This window comes from Macrobrachium rosenbergii, chromosome 51, assembly GCF_040412425.1.
Source record: "Macrobrachium rosenbergii isolate ZJJX-2024 chromosome 51, ASM4041242v1, whole genome shotgun sequence".
Taxonomy (NCBI): Eukaryota; Metazoa; Arthropoda; class Malacostraca; order Decapoda; family Palaemonidae; genus Macrobrachium; species Macrobrachium rosenbergii.
The window spans coordinates 12,724,386-12,743,366 of NC_089791.1; positions in this window are offsets into that span (position 1 = coordinate 12,724,386).

The window sequence follows — 18,981 nt, forward strand, 5'->3', positions numbered from 1 at the left end:
AAATACATTCTCATAATAAATTACTTTGGCCCTCTCTTGTTTTTTTTTTATGACGGAATTTCATACTTGCATAGACAGAAGAAAACGCATCATATTGATAATAACTTACAAGCCTGAAGTCCACTGACCCTCAAAGGTATGTCTTGATGAACGATCAGTTGGCGTATGAGATTAATCAGAGTAATAGTTAGTTCATTATTTGTATGATTGTTTCGATCTTTCGAAAACTACTAGGGATGGAAATGAAATTACTACTACTACTACTACTACTACTACTACTACTACTACTACTACTACTACTACTACTACATGAGGCGCTCAGCAAAATGTTTTCAATGTTCTCTTTAAAAGTGATTCCAGAATGAAAGAATTCAATGTTTTTTTCCAGGTCTTACGTGAACATGAAAAGATATGGCACTTATTGAAAAATATGGCATACACCGTAGGTTGCAATACTGTCGTAAGTATATAATCTTTTAGAATTTCTCTTGTGATTTAGGTTTGTATGTTTGTACTTGGAAATTACGAAATTAATATTGACTTGCAATTTTTTTTTATATATTATTCGTTAGAATATCAGGTGTGAGTTTCAGATCCTGTTAAAATCACTCCAAGTTTTAGAACTATAGAGTAATCAGACATGCTGTCTTAAACTTACTTGTCTTTAAAGTATATATATATATACACACACACACACACATGAACACACACATATATATATATATATATATACATATATATATATATATATATATATATATATATATATATATATATATATATATATATATATATATTTCAAAATGTGTGTATATATATAAATTATACATATAAAATGTATATGTATGTATATATATTTATGTATTTATGGAAGCATATATATACATACATATATATATGTAAATCTATATACATAAATACTCGTATATAGATATAGTTTATATATATGTTTATATATGTATGTACACTGTATATATATACTATGTATATATTTATATAGATAAATAAATAGATAGATAAATAGATGGTGTGCATGTATGTATGAGACACAACTCAAAAGTTTTTGTTTTGTCATGACCATAAATATGGTAATTGATAGACATAGCAGTGGTAAGTACGAAATAGGCAATGTTTGTTTCCACTTATACACTTTCATTTTATTCGCCCACCATTCGTATAAGAAAAAAAAAATAGCACATGCACATCCAAACACTAACGTCCCTGTAACGTAAAAGAGATGAGATCAGATAAAGCAGCAGGCATTGTAAGCATAATAAAATACGCCCTGTTGTGAAACAGCAACAGCGATCGTATAAAATGAAGGCAGGGCAAAAATCTTAGTCGAGATAACAGAGGGGACGACTCCAGGAACAGATAGACCGGAGAGACACCTGCTCTCACTCTGCTCTTATCCTCTCCCTTCCCTTTATACCACCCTCCTCCCCCCACCTCCAACACATGCTTTTTTTCCCCTCCCCCATGTCTAGCGTCCGGTGGTTCGAAAAGATTAGCCCAGCTCCGTGTGTCGCCGTGTTCCAGTTGCGGTGGAGCGAGCTCAGGACTCGATCATCCGTCATCATTTGGTGGTCGAGACAGACTTGCCCCATCTGATCTACTCCATCAGTTTTTGGAGCCAATCAGATCTTGGTTTAAGCCTCGTTCGGGGCGATCTCGTGGCCGGCTTTTAAGGGTGTTTGGTTACAAGATTTCTTTCTGTTGGCTTTGCTTGTTTACTTCTTGTTATTATGGTTTATGTTTAGGAGGGCACGCGCCCCCTTCCCATCCCCTCCCTCCTCTTCCTCCTTATCCTCTCTCTCTCTCCATGTGTGTGGCTGTTTGATATATTTAGTGGCTGTGAGTCTTGAGCGCTGCTGGGTTGGTTCGCTCACGGATCCATTTTTCTTTTATATATATATATATATATATATATATATATATATATATATATATATATATATATATATATATATTATATATATTATATATTATATATACTTATTACGGGGCTGATTAGTTATATGAATAAAGATCACTTCGTAGCAAGGTAGGGTATCGTTAGTATGTCCGTAATTGTTTTCATTTTCATGTTATCCTTTAGTTTTATTTAAAAATATTCTTGAGTGCGCGTGTGTTGCTGAGTGTGCAACCAGAATAAATTATCAAGGAATATCTGGATTTTCATGAAACTGGAAGTTTTACTTGTATCTGGAGTCATGAATTGTTGTTGCTCTCACACCTATGACCTAGATGAAGTGTATGTTTGACTTTCCGTTTGCAAAGATTATCAGAGATTGTGAGAGGTGCATTATTTGGAAATGTTGCTTGCTGCTTAATGTTTGCTGCTTTGGGATGTAAGTATCGTAGTCTGTGGAATGTTTTTTTTTTATTATTTCAGTAACATATTTTTTTGAAAAATGTAACTTTCGTTCCATTAGAGTGACTCAGACCTTTCCATTTTTCTTAAGTCATGTCTCTTCAAGCCATAAAGAAATTAGACCTTAAAAATCAGAATAAAATTCAGGGATTTTCAAGCATTTGGTAACGGATAATTTCCAGAAAACTTTTGACCTTCAAGATGTTAAACATCAAGTAATGAGTGACTGAAAATGCCGGTGAGGATCACTGGTAAGCACATGGTTTGAAAGTTCTGTATCTGGGTACTAATGAATATCGTTGGTGGAATGCCATATGGTCTACTTTAATGCGATGTATGTCAGAGTCTACGTTAACCAGGAAGACTTATATTTCAGTAGGTCTGTGTTCATGGTAAATAAAAAAAAAACATGTAACAGCACAGTGTGAAATTATTGCTCGAAAAGCAGGATTGTATTCGTCACTTAGGAAAGTATAAGTTTTTATTTGAGAAGAATAAATGTTCAGCATCGTCTTGAAGAAGGAAAGCCACGCCTCCTTTCAGCTCCCATCCAAAATGGTTCTTAATAGCCTATACAAAACATTGCATGACGGTAGATTAAATAGCAATGCAGAGCTATTTAGTTCTCATGTATTAATATTTCCAAATCTTGACGAGTACGCCTAAAAGGCAACCTTGATTAAAGGAGGGTAAGCTAAAGTACAAAGAACGTAAACAAACCACCTTGCACAATATTTAAAAATAATACGTTCTTGAAATCCATAGATGTCGATATCGTTTGCTACTGTATGGAGAGAGAGAGAGAGAGAGAGAGAGAGAGAGAGAGAGAGAGAGAGAGAGATTAGTACTATTTATAAGATGCCTTGCCATATCATTTTCGTATGACGAATTGTCTGGTTAAAATGAAATAAAAGTCAACTGATAAAATATGAAACGGACGTTTCAGCCTGAAGTGGCAGGTTTTTCTACGAGAGATACGCCCCTTTTGTCTATATCCACCTGAGAAATATATGTCAAGTTAACTGGACTTACCAAATTTTTTTTTTTATTCCACTGGGGTGCCTGAGGGATTAGGTCTAAAGATGAATAAACATTCGTTCGATCAAAATACAATTAAACAGAAAGCATAGAGGAAGAAGGAGATATAGTAAGAACTATTTCATCAATGAAAGCTTCCAGCGGAGGGGATTAGTAAACAAATAAGCCAGTAAATCAGCAAAAGTTACCCTAAGTTGGGGTATTTTTCGGGCAGCGATAAAAGCCATCGGGAGACCCGGAGTCGTAAACACAGCTCAGCGTCTCACGACTTGGCCATTACAACGATACAGTCCCTATCAAGGCTAATTGGACATGTTCAGCACGTCCATGTCTTTAATTTTATGCTTTTTACTTTATCACTTTTTAAAGGTAGGGGGAAACGCTGGAAGGCAGGCAGGCAGGCAGATGAGGAGTGGTTGGTTCTGCGTCTGTATTTTGAAAGTTGCTTTTTTTACATTTTTCTGCCTTTTTTGAAAATTCAGTATTGATACTTTTCTCTCTCTCCCCTGTTACGATGCCCATGTTAATAAATGCAGAAATTTCTTGATGCTATATAAATAGAGTTAAACGTACCTGCAACAGAAAACTTTCACTCGTAATGTCATACTTTTCGTCATTCTATGAAGGGTAATTAATGCTGCTTAAGCAGAAGCATTAAACTTAAGCGAATTGGATGCGGATGCCCTTGACCTTTCTCTTATGGCGACATTTTCTCAGGTTATCCAGTTTTTCTCTAGTTTATGGCTAATGTGAAGTTCAAAACTATATGTAAGAACACTAAAGTTTATTTTCTTATTCAGGCTTTCATAATAAAATCGCGGCATAGATCATTATTTTTTCTCTTTGGGTGAATTGCATACGTATCTATTCTAAAGAGTGCTGTTAAATAACAGGTTGCGCGTTTTTTCGATGTGGAGGAATGTGTAACTGTGGTTTTACTCCTTAACCCTCTTCCTCCTCTTATTCTTTTACATGCTCACTGAGAGATAGTATTCTTTCATCGTTGTTAATTAGACCTGTTGGGTTCTCACAAAAAAAGTTAAACTATTCTACTAATTTTTAGAAACGCGAATTCAATACCAAGATCTATATGGACTCTCTCACATACCACAAACATCAGCCATTTTTGCTGTAGGAAAACTAGAATATTTTAAAAGAATAAAGTACAGATCTAAGGTATGAATAATTAGAATGCCCCTGAAGTGTCCATATTGATTCGAGATATTTAGCGTGAAAAATATGAGGTTCTTCGCTCCATACCGAATGTATTTACATGCGTGGACAGATCAGAGCCGGAAATATCACAACACGAGAGAAACAGGTGTCTGAGGAAGAATGAAATTTTATGCACATCGGGAAATCCAGCTACAATAAGATTTCAGCATTTATGAAGCGATACTCTGTCATTGGCTAAGGTCCTTTGGAAAGGCTAAGGTCAGCAAAGGGCATGCGAAATCAGGATTTTTTTATTTTATTTTTTTTTCTTTACATAAGGCATTAACACCAAATGTAAGATCGATAACGAAATTAAGATATGATATATGTTGTCCACTCGAGATAATCAGCGCTAAGGGTGCTTGAACAAAATACTAACCATCAGGTAACATTTTATACATGTGCATTAGAAGTAAATAGGCAATCGTGCTTGCCAGCTAAGAGAAAAATTCAAACTTTAATACTTATAAAAGGAGCATTGTAGAACGATTCTCTTGGAGGGGTACAACCATAAGTAAACTGTTGACGCGTGCATTCGCATGAAATACAGTAAGTGATTGACCATGCTGGGCGACAAAACACACTAGCTGGCCATTACTTAAAAACGTTGAAAGAAACTGAACGAGAATGTTGTTATTATAGTTATTTCTGCTAAAGGATTGTTTCTTCAGATGCAGTCGAATAACAAACACATAATTAAAGCAAAGTAGAAAATCGCTGTTTGGAGACGCGAAAGTCGACGCAGACCGACGAATAAAGTAAATGAATGTCATCCGTCGTGATAAATGGGTTACCAAATGAAGATAATAGAATTTGTAGTGGGCATTTTCCCAAACATTTATGGGTACGAGGATTATGTCGGATGCCACTGATAACGATGTTTCTGTTTGTATCCTTTAGCTAAATCCACTTCCTTTCTGTGCTCCTCCTTAAAACGAAAAGTTCATTTGTTTAATGCATTTGGAAAATGAGTCATAATCCCTTAGCGAACGTTGCGTAAGGACTTTTGCAAGATTCCAGTCGAGAGGAAGAAGAAAATTCTCATGCTGTAATTATCATCTCGGAAAACTCTTGAACTGACTTCAAAATTCACAGGCCAAGAACATCCTCGTATCACAAAAAGGAGAAGTCTGACTACATCACGATTTTTAAAATTTAAGTATTGATTCTCTAACAAAAAGGAATACGATTATTTCCTATAAATAAGATGAAGCTCAGTAAAGAACGCATGAGTTTCGAAGCATTATTATTATTACTTTCGCTGTAATTAGCATTATTGTGCAATATAAAAGAATCTCAAAAGGAGTATTCACTTATAAAACTCAAAAGGAAGTCAGTTAATTTCCAGCGGGAAAAAAATTTTGCCCCGCTCGTTGTTGTGTAACAAAAAGCCTTCATGATAACACCATTACAAAAACATACGTTGTCAAAATGGCCTGTGACCGAAATTTCTCTGGAGAGTTCAGCTTCATTTGACTTCATTTTACGAGATTAAAACGGCCATGCGTAATAAATCCATTATGACAAGTCCCTTATGCAAGGAGATAATGGAACGGGAATGTCTTTTCAGATCTATTCCATTCATCAAGTGTAGCACTTGCCATCACTTACACACAGCGCAGGCCAACCACGTTCGCCCCAGCACTTTCTCCGTGTTCTCTCGTGGGCACTTATATATGGCCTAAGAAATCATTAGACGTATGTAGGGTACATTTTCTTGGCACTAATGGAGACCGTCGCGCTCGAGGTGCTGCTACAGTTTTCAGCCGAGGGCCGGCCTTCATTTGTCATCATTTGCGCAGTTTGTGAAGCTCATATGTCTAGTGATAGGAGTCAAATAGGTTTTTTCCATGTTCAGCCTATCAGATGACCATAGCGAATCCATTCGTTATACATTATATAGACGGGCACGGCCTCGACTTCTCCCATCCTCCCCTCCCTCCGGTATCCAGGGCCTCCTACACCGTGCCGTTACGTTGCGAGTTGACGTGCATATTATAACATTTGTTTGTGTTCTAGCTTTTTTCAAAGCTTAAATTCGTTTATCCTGACATTTCTAAAGCTTTTGGAAAACTTATAATTTTCTTCGTTGAAAAACCTTGCTTAATTTCCCGTTTGTTTTTGGCGATATATTTCTTGAGAAACAATGTCCTTTATCTTCCTTCAGACTCTCTCTCTCTCCCTCTCTATCTCTCTCTGTGTACAAACATGTATGTGTGTGTACTTACGTACAAGTCGACATATGCTTTCAATGCAAGATGGTCAGCTGTAGCTCGTCTGATGGTGTTAGTGGCAGTAGCTTTGTTGATTACAAACAGGAAACTAGATCTAGGATTTTGACTGTGGAAAATTATTAGATTTTTCAAACGCGTTGTAAATTATATTAACCGAACAGATACTAACGAACTTGAGCTTTTAAAAACTTATCAGTGAATGTGATTTATGCTGTTTGCGTAGAGAGTTCTGGTGCTTTGTCACATACTTGGAACATATAGGCATATTAATTTATATATATATATATATATATATATATATATATATATATATATATATATATATATATATATATTATATATATATATATATATATATATATATATATATTATATATATATATATATATATATATATATATATATATATATATAATTTTTAATTATAGATGAACGTAAAAAATAAATAGTTCGTGCTTTTTTTAACAAATCATCTGTGAATAATATACAGATTGGTTTGGGTATTAAAAGAACTAAAACATATTTGAAAAGTAAATAGGAAGTTGACAATACAGTAACTTGATTTTATATAAAAAAAAGGATGGAACGTAATTTTATCATAATCGCTTCCTTTAGTTGTAAAAAAAAATTCAATAAGAATTTCTACTCCTATAATTATTTTTAGCAATTTCTATCCACACTTAATTTTACCCCCACTGTTATAAATTTTCAAGTTCGTCTGCAGTAACACATACTAAAGGCTAAAGCAAATAAGTTTTATTATAATCGTATGTGTAGATTCCACACTCGATCATCAAAAACAAGATTTGAATGCTTCATTTCGATACGAGTATGGTTCTTTATTTTTATAAATGGTTAATCTTGTGGGTTTCTTTCTTATAGTAAACGTTGCGTCCTTCTTCATCCTATTATTATTGGCAAGCCATTTCAGCGCAGTACGAAAAATAAATGACTTACTACCTTGTTTTTTCATTATCTCAGCCACGCAGATTGGTGTTTCAGCGGTGATTTATCATTGTCAGTTGATTTTAGAAGATATATTTTGTTCGCGAAGTGCACACCTCTTCAGTGATAAAAATTTAGGACCGTCTATATTTAGAGATGATTTTAGATTGTGGTCTTCTGCGCGACTATATTTGGCCTCTTGTACTGTGTATATATATATATATATATATATATATATATATATATATATATATATATATATATATATATATATATATATATATTATGTGTATATATATGAATATATATATATATATATATATATATATATATATATATATATATATATATATATATATATATATATATATATATATATATATATATATATATATATATATATATATATATATGGGTATGTAAGTATATGAATGTATGTATACGTACAATTTTAAAATGAAAATATGGCTGAGGGTACAACATACGTGGCTCTGAATTACCACTTTTACGAGAGATTATAAAACGAAAAGACTGTTTTTGTAGAGCGTAGAAATAAGTAGAATTTTGTTATGTAGTCGTGGGATTTTATCATCTCCTTATAAAGGGATATGTTATTAAAGGCATGGCATTTAAAATTTTAAAGAGTGTGTTATCATGTCACTTCTGTCGAGTGCCGCTATTCCTTTAAAGAAACTTGTCTACTTCATATTCAGAATGGCAGGTCACCTTGAAATTTCTCTTTACCATCTCAAAAGCCGTCTCTTGCTATGCTGGCAATAGGTTTCTTCTTCAAATGAATACATTCGAGCACCGAGATAAACCCTTTAAAGAAAATATGCTCAAGAGCCCTGTATTAAAAACAGGCTGCATGCATTACCCTCTTGCCCGAAATGTCAAAGAAGAGAAGAGAAAAGAAAGGCGTTCGAATCCAGGTGGCGCAGCCGTTTTATGCCCTTTTGCAAATCCTCGAGATCAATCACGAACGAGTTGATGAATTGAAGGAGAGAGAGAGAGAGAGACTTGACTTGAAATCGACCACAGGGATTTCAGGACTCGTTAAGCCACAACATCCTTCTTGTGCCATCAATCAGAAAGTTACTCACAGGATCCGCTGCCGGCTGATGGAACTCTATCAATCAACCTTTGGCTGCCCGGCAGACAGGGTGAATGGAGATCTTGCATGTCAATGATGTCTAAATGGAGGGGAGAATCCAGAAAGGAGATCTACGCTAGAGTTATGGTGCATTTTCTGCGTGTAATTTATGTTCTTACTCTGGTGATTTTCAGAAAGGTGAAATCAGAGGACGTCAGTTATATCATCCATTATGATTCTGGTTTTCGATTCTTTTCTCCTTTTTTTTTTTACGAAGGGAAAGACACCGTGAACGTCTCGATTACTTTCGACTTACGTTTATTTCGTAGACTGCGTATCATTTTTCTGCGATATTTGATTTACCAATTTATATTTTTTTTCCGACGCCCCAGGTTCAGTCCAGAGCTCTTGAAATACGAGTTCTGTCATAACGAAATAGTTTTTTCAAATGTCGATCGTGTGGCATGTTGCGCGTTCTGTGCCGGTGAGCAAATGTAGCGAAATCACTGTTCCGAAAAGAGAACCAGTTTGTCGATAACATCTGTTAGTTTTGGTTGGCGTCATCATTTGCTTTGTAATGAAATGTATAGCATGGCATTCTCTGCAACATTTGACTCATCAGGTTCTTTGAACAAAAAGTCAAACTAAAGATAATGCCAACTGAATGAAAGGAGGGCAATAAAACCTTTCTCAATGGGTCTGGAAATTCAATATAAATGAGTTTAATATTAAAACTTCTCTTATCACCATTAATATGTATATATTCTCAACATGATGCGATGAAATGGCAAGGATGGAGACTGAATGATTGTACCGTGTATCAAAGATTCTCATTAAAGTGGACGTATAAAACTCACTTGAATGAACCTCATTTGTTTAAGTGATCTTCTAGGGCAATATTTTTCTCCATTCGATAAGCTGCTGAGATTCCAAGGAAAGAAACAGCATTTAGACCATTCGCTTCTTATCAGTGATCTGCTTAGTTTTTGCAGCTGCTTCCATTAAATTACGATTTCGAGTCGAGAGCTTCTTATGCCCGATATGCACCAGTTAGCAAGAGGTCAAGCAGCTGGGCCATCTGGGGCTTATCTCCAGCGATGGAAGTTGCCACTTTCGGTGAATTAATCGGCTTGCGTTTTCATTGGCTCTTTGTCGGGGAGGGTTTCCTCATCCTCATTAGAACTTCATATTTCGTTCTTGTTTGTGCAATGGCTTATGATATTTAATAGATAAATTTATTCGTGTGCAGGTAACTGAACTTCTTATTAATTTTACGGAATTTTGAAATTTGATTTTCGGTCTCTCAGCAGTCGTGATTCAAGTTGTTGCTTCATATTCTGTTATAAATCTATTTCCCCCATCATCATAGATGAGGCTGTAGCTTTTATGTTTCTTGTCTGGTTATGGTTACAGAAGATTTTTTGTTATCATTTTAATTATTTGCTTTATCATTATTATATTGCGTTTTGCGCGCGCATTTTTATTACTCAAGCCAAGAAAGTCTGTTCTTTTGCTAAATAAGCCTGAACAGAAGAAACCATCTACGAGAGCAAAAGTGATAGTGAAATATACGGAAAAATAGATCATTTGTAAAGAAGAGATAAAAATAAGCAGCTATCATTGATTGCTGTTTCGTATTTTATAATGATTTTGGGTGATATTTTTATTTACAAAATTTTTAACGTTATTGATTTAACTGTAAATTGTTCACACTGTTATCAACGTTTATTATATAACTGCAGTCAGTTATGTTCTTCATGGGTTATTTTTAAGAATATTGTCTGATTACATCTTTAGCCTTTAAATATATTTTTTTCCGTTCGGTGGAAATTTGTTTTGTTTATCATTTTAGTATTAGTTTATTCATGTGATTAGGATCGGAAGTATATTTCCGTAGTGTAATTTTAAAAATTGAATCCTTTGTGAATTCAGTCTCATTCAAAGCTTACTAGATTATAAGTCTGTATTCTTATAGAAAATGTTTTTGAAAACATCTAAGTGTCGGTTTCGTTCGAAATGTTTTTCCTCTTTTCTTGTGTGGTGGAAAATAATACTTAATGTCCAAGGGAATGACACTATGAGTGAAATTGCTGATAACGATCTTTCTATTATATCTTAAATACAGGTCGAAACGGAAAAGCGAAAAGAAAATAAAGAAATCCTTCCATATCTGTGTCTACAAAACAAAAGTATGATGTAATTTTGTGAGGGCGTAATGACGTTAGCTGGTCCACTGGAACTAATGGTTTTAGAGGGATTTCCTAAAGATTCGTGACTGTTCGTCACGATTAAGCCAAATTAAATGAGAGAATTTGAACATTTGTGAAGTTTTATGGAAACAAAAATATGATTGCGGTACCTTAAGATACGGTCGATAATTAGAGAAAGCTACTCCACTTTTTTTTGCTTGCCATTAAGAGTGAAGTATTATGCTAACACTTTTTTCCATTCGACTTGGCTTTCAGTTCGCATTTATTATCGTCTGAATCATGTGGGGCGTTTCTTCTCTCTCTCTCTCTCTCTCTCTCTCTCTCTCTCTCATCGTAGAGAACTGCGTTAATACCGGGTGTTTCGAAATTAGATCCCCCCACTTCCACAGAACAAATGGAAAGTTATGAAGTTTTCTGCTATAGCCTACCTCCAAGTACATTACTTTAGGTTTCTATTAAGCGATTTTTCATTTTACAGTTCTTGTATTTTCTGACTGAGTGACGGAGTTAGATACAGCTATGGCTAACGACTCGGAGGAAACCAGATGGATTGACCGAGTCCGGGCTATAACCTTCAGAGAGGCCAGGGATGCTGGCGCATCCTTCATTTCACGTTCATGGATAGCTAAGTACATTAAAAGAGATGAATCCTTTGTGAAAAGAAACTGGAAAACAAAAATCCATATGACTGTCATCGCGAAAAGAGTGAGAATCTTGGAAGGCCTGAAGTCCTCTCTCAGGAGTCAAAAGACATCATAGCTGAGGCAGTGGGTAGACCAAGAAAGTCTTCACGTAAATTGGCACTTGAACTAGAAACAAAAAGGGGAAAGAAGAGAAGTTATAGTGCCTTATATCGTGAGTTGAAAAAATCTGGTATCAAGCCATTTCATGTTATCAGCAAGCCCAACATCACTCAGGAACAAACAGAAGACCGTGCATGGTTTTGTGGTTCATTTCTTAAAGATTGGGATGAAGCTGACTTTCTCCATGTTGCCGCATTAGATGAATTCTTCATTTATACAGTCAGGAAGCCAAATCATAAAAATGACATCATTTGGGCTACAAAGTTGGATGATATCAGCGATGACGTGCGATATCGCCAAGTTGTGAAGTTTCCTGAATGTTTGGGAATTTTTCTCTATTTCACAGCCAGATGGTTAATGTGGATCATCAAAGAAAAAGGACAGTCATGGAATAGTGAATACTTCAGAGAAACTGTGCTTACTGGTGGAGTATTTCCTTTCCTCAAAGATCCTGAAAATGTGTTATCTGTTGAAGAAGTCACATTTTTGCATGATAAGGCACCATGTTTCAAGACTCTTCAGACACAAGAGCTGCTTCGGTAATAAGTTATACCTCACATGTTGGCTTTGTGGGTTAAGGCGTCACTGTAGTCCTGAGTTCTTGTCTTTCGCTGGTTCGAGCCCACGGGACGACGAACTTATTATCAACTAAAAAATTCCCCTTCGGTAACATATATGAAAATATATTATTTCCGAGGTAGAGCGAATTGGATATTAAAGGACGTTTGTAGCTTAATGCTTGTATATGAATCACGGTGATGTGATAAAATTTCATTCATAATATGGCTACGTGCGACAAACGCACTACAAGGTTAGCATGGCAGAGGTGGGGTTGATACTGATTCTAAATGCAAATACCCTGAGTTCGACGGTGATTTGTAGGTGAGGGTCGGTAATAACTTATACCTCACTTGTTGGCTTTGTGGGTTAAGGCGTCACTGTAGTCCTGAGTTCTTGTCTTTCGCTGGTTCGAGCCCACGGGACGACGAACTTATTATCAACTAAAAAATTCCCTTTTGGTAACATATATGAAAATATATTATTTCCGAGGTAGAGCTTTGAACTGGATATTAAAGGACGTTTGTAGCTTAATGCTTGTATATGAATCACGGTGGTGTGATAAAATTATATATATATATATATATATATATATATATATATATATATATATATATATATATATATATATATATAATATAATATCACCGTAGGAAGGTAGTGCTGTCAATGCACCTCATGGACTGAGGTTTTCTCCTGTTACACCTTTCAAACCTATTTACTGTCAACTTCCGCTTCAACGCTGAATGACCCCATAGGTCCCAACGCTTGGGCTAAATTCTGTATTCTATTCTATTCATCTATTATATTATATATATATATATATATATATATATATATATATATATATATATATATATATATATATATAAACTCAATACTTGTACCTTATCAACATGAAGCCTTGAAGTATGTAAAATTCTGTAAATAAAATTAGAGCAGAAAGAACGTTGGGAATTAGTTTACATGTACTGGCCTAATTTTATCTTAAGTGTGTATGAAGTTATTTTGTTATGATTTATAAATAGATTATCTCGAAACCTGAACTGTTAATGTTTTTCTCTCAGGGTGAATTCCATATTTCATGTCCTTTGTGTTCTTTTACGAAAATGTCTAAGCTGGATTGGCAATTTTCTCTCTCTCTCTCTCTCTCTCTTTCTTTCTTCTTTTCTCTCTCTCTCTCCTTAGAAGGTTAAACAAGAAAAGTCATGTTGCATGGAGAGAGAGAGAGAGAGAGAGAGAGAGAGAGAGAGAGAGAGAAATTGCCAATCCAGCTTAGACATTCATACATAAATCGTTTAAAATAGCATATAGTAATAAATCTACTATGCAGTATTCTTACGAACAGTAGCCTTTTGAGAAGTTTCAGTCAGGAGTATTGTTGAGGATTTTTTTGTTTTAGACACTTCCATTTGAACTATGGTGGATTTACGAGACCCTAAAAATATGTACAGGCAACTCACGGTAGCGTAATCTGCTCCCTCTGTATATTTATATCCACGTCTATGAATGATGATAAAAATATATTTCATAGGTGAGATTCGTTTTCATAATTTGCCGATTTAATAAGTTTTTATATCTTTTACTGTACAATCGTTTCTTCATAACTGTTATCGACAAGGCTTGCATATTACATGAATAATTTCATACATTTCTATTACTATTATTTTATGAGAAGGTATTTCTGGTGCTAATCCTGAAGGCTTCGAATACTAATACCACATTCACCTTAACTTAATCTTTTGCTCACCGTAACCCTCGTTGAACTTGAGTTGCATTTAAACCCACGAGAAGTGAGATCTTGAAAGACTTGATTCGTTCATTACTTTTCTTGTTTCTTAGCAGCTCTGAGAAATGTAACCTCCATGATTGCTTATTCAAAGAGAGCAGTTTTGGAGCTGAAATTCCGGAGTAACTTTCTCCTCCCTTCTCCTATATAGTGACAACATTTCTGCCCTCAGTTACTTGATATCATACATAATTTACGCAAGAAAAATTAAACTGTTGAATTTTGTCCATAATTTTTCCATGAAAACTTTTTATTTTTTAGTAATAATTTGTAAATATAAATATGATAAAATCTTCCAGAGGCATAGAAATTTTACTTTTTCTTTCTAGAACTTTCATTCTCTGATGTCTCTTTAGACATCACTATATACGTATTCTGTTCGTAACTTCTGTTGTGCTAGTCAGCTTAATAATAAGTGTATACATTACATACACACATACACACACACACATATATATATATATATATATATATATATATATATATATATATATATATATATATATATATATATATATATATATGTATATATATATAATATATATATATATGTGTGTGTGTGTGTGTGTATGTATATATTGATATCTGTAAATATAAATATGATAAAATCTTCCAGAGGCATTGAAATTTTACTTTTTCCTTTCTAGAATTTTCATTCTCTGATGTCTTTTTAGATATCCACTATATACGTATTCTGTTCGTAACTTCTCTTATGCTAGTCACTTAATAATAAGTGTATACATACAAACACACAAACATATATATATATATATATATATATATATATATATATCTATATATATGTGTGTGTGTGTGTGTGTGTGTGTGAGCGCGTGCGTGAGTGTTAGTCCTATACACTTTTTCTACTTGGACTGAGTGACTCTAGGTTTGACGTTTCCAATTCTCAACTGGTAATTTTCGATGATCTTGCTATCCTTATACCATTGCCATCTTAGACTGTGACTCATTGCAGGTACTTAAATCATTGTTGAGCCCTGCGGGATTGCAGTGGATTCAACTGAACTCCGCCCTTACATACATACACACACACACATTACACACACACATATATATATATATATATATATATATATATATATATATACATATATATATATATATATATATATATATATATGTATATATATATATATATGATTATACGTTTAGAGCCTCGGTGGCTCAGTCGGTTACAGCAGCAGCTTCGGACTTCGTAGAGGTCTGTGGCACGGGTTCAAACCCGCAGCCGGCTGATCAGAGAGGCAGACACTTTGCCATCCGTGTAGACATCCCGGGATTATATATGTAATCAACGGATAGTTTTGCTTAAAAAGCAAATGGATGTTACAGACTAAATACACACAAAAACAAAGCCACTAAACACCTTCTAAAAACAACAACATCTCACACGTCTCGAACTCTCGCCATACCCGCGCAATAACTTCTCGCTGCTGGGAAGAAAGGGCGTTGGGTCGGGTATGATACATGAAACATACGTGCCGGGGTCTAAGCGATGTCAGGCAGGGCAGCCGATCGAGACCACAGGTCTACCCCAAAGCCAAATCAAAAAGTCCTTCAAATGAAGGCATCGTGCGTACCCCATACAAAAATGGGAATAAAAGCACGTTAAAAGAAAAAGAAAGATATATGATTATACGTTTATCACACATCACCACAGGTGAAAAAATGAAAGACTGGGTGTACTGTGGTTCCTGACCGCTTTCAGCTATATTTTTATAGTACAAGAAATTTATATATATTTATACACACACACACACACACATATATATATATCTGTGTGGGTTTGTTTTTTGGCTGGGTGTGAGGGTGCCTGGGTGTGCGCGCTTGCGTGCACACACAAATAAAGATAGATACTTAAAAGATATTTTTTATACTTTCAGATACATATGTATAAATGATATTTATATATATATATATATATACACATATTATATTTATATATATATATATATATATATATATATATATATATATATATATATATATATATATATATATATATATATATATATATATATATATATATATATATATGTGTGTGTGTGTGTGTGTGTGTATGTGTATGTATGTGTGTGCGTGTGTTCACTTGTGTGCGTGGGCATCTATCTAACTAGTTATCTATCTAATCTACCTGTAAAATTATTAACAGTAAGTGAAGGCTGAAATAAGTTCCAGGTCTTGATATATATTTCCGAGGGAATTGGTCTCCATTCGATGTCTGATTTTAGATAAATATACGCGGTAGAAGTCGAAGATTTTCCCAGAAGGGACACTTTCCAGCTCCTCTGAAAGTTTGGTTTTTCCAGCATTAGAATCGAATGATAAGCAGCTTATTTTTAACAGTTTTTCCATCTCCTCTGACGTCAGCGTTACCTGGAAGCAAAACGTACGAAATCCAGTGCGCGTTTACTCCGAAAAATGAAGTCAGGGGAGTAGTGGTGTCATCGTCAATGTTAGTATCTAGATAATCAACACTTGGAGTGTATTTAGTTGTTAGTTCGATATCAAGAAGTCCATATATCATAAAAATTCTCCCTGGTTGTATAAAATTAATATAAACTATAGAAAACCTTATCTGGACTTTATTCACTAGGCAAACTTTATAATAGGAATTAATGAAATTATTAATGACTTTCTAATTGAAAAGTTTTGTCATACTCCTGAAAACATGCTAAGTAACTCCTGAGTCAGAATTTCAACGATAATTATGACTGAGCGCGATAATACATTGTATCTTCTCCGACTCAAGAGCTGAAGATCTGCACCGTGGACTTGCGCTCTCTCTCCTCATCTTTCCCCTTCGGAGCATTCCTTCCTCCCCAAAGGCAGTTGCGAAATAGCCGAGCGAGAGGCGTTAACGCCTACCAGGCCAAAGTTTTTATAGCGTGACCTCAATTTCTGAGCGGCCACTTTATTTTCCTGTAGTGTCCATTGAGCGGCCTGGTATTGGTCATTCCCTTGGACAAACAACGCATAACTTGAGATCGGATCTCATCACCATATTTCTAACCTCTTGACGTTTCTACGGCGTGTTGGAGTGCGTGTTGGTTAATTCTCTCGGATATTCTATTACAGCGAGTATCCTGCCTTTCTATAATTTACCGCTGATTTTATTATCTCCTGGGCTGAATCAAAGCGAAGTGTGCCGATGTAATGAGAATATAAAGGAGTGAGCGGTGGGCGGTTTGTACGCCCTCTGATTCACTGTTTAGAAGCGATTTGTAGTATAGCTAATCTGTTGTAATTGTTTGTTTATGACACCCGTGATTGACCAGCGAAGAGCCTCCAAGTGGCCTCCCAATCAGCTTTCCGCCAGTTAAAAATGGATCGCGCGGGGGAAGTCGAAAGCAAAGGATATAATGTTCACTGAACCGTCGTGAGGGGATCGCGTCGGGATTATAATTTGGACGAAAGGTCAATTCATTACCTTTGCAGCAACAAGCCCCGCAAGTACCATTGCTTGCATAATTTCCAGGGGGTGATGGTCCGTCGTCTTCACCGTACGCATGCTTCGTGCATTAATAAAACCGAGGGAGCAATCTTATCATTCCCGAGTCGTTCTCGTTAAATCAGATTCTTATCATCATAAACGTTTGACCCTTCGACCCTCACCTCTTTTTTTTTCCCTTTCTTTTTTTCTTTATGATCTGGAAATGTATCCCACGGGTTTGCCCATACCCCCACCCACTCGCCCCTTCCCCTCCACCCTTCTAGATCAATTTATAATCAAGCGTAAATAACGAGGATTCGCCTTCCAAAGATGGGTGGGGGTGGTCTGAGATGGCTCTGACTGAAGTGATCCCAGCGTTTATTATTATTATCAGTCATATTATTATTATCATTATTACCTTCGCCAAGGAGTTTATGACTTTGGTTCGGTTTGTATGTGTGTCGGTTTGTTAACAGGATTACCTAAAATGTTATAAGTGTATCTCTACGAAATTTTGACCGACATGTAGCCCTCGTGACTGGCAACAGATCATTTGTTTTAGTGAGAGATAGGAATGAAACGTTAGGTGACCAGAGACGATTTTGGGGGTGGGCCGAGGTTTAAGGTTTAACAAGGAGAAACATGACGCACCGTTACCGTAGATTTAGTAAACAAGTTTAAAATAACACCAGGAAAAAATTCTGCAAAGGAAGTGTGACTGAAGGTTATATCTTCCATTAACCTGTAGGAATTCGTTTGGATTCCGACTACTGACAGGTGTTGGTCTCTCAAAATGTGTGCTCCCTGGGTGCTTTTTACACTTATAATTGCTTCCGCTGTTCATTTAAATAATTTTGTACGGTACATAATTAGAATTAATTTTACGCTTGTAATGGTTATTTTTTCATTAAATGTTGGGAGGTGATCCAATTAGTGGTCATAGTGCTTTATGTAAAAGTATCGAATATATTTTAATTTGCGTGTTTTTTTTTTTTTTGTCTTTAAATCACTATACAAATAGTGAATAGGTGTTCATTATTATTCAAATTCAAAATTGTATAGTTTTCATTCATAGATAAAATCGAGTACCCTTCACATTACCATCTATGTATATATAAATTAAACGTTTGATATGATAAGAACCTTTTGTAAATATGCTTATCAAAGTATATCTGATGAGAAGTGTAGACTATGAGGCAAAAAGTGTTACGAAAAAGACGGGGCCGAAAATTTTATGAATCACGATATATGTGTGTGGTGAGAAATGATTT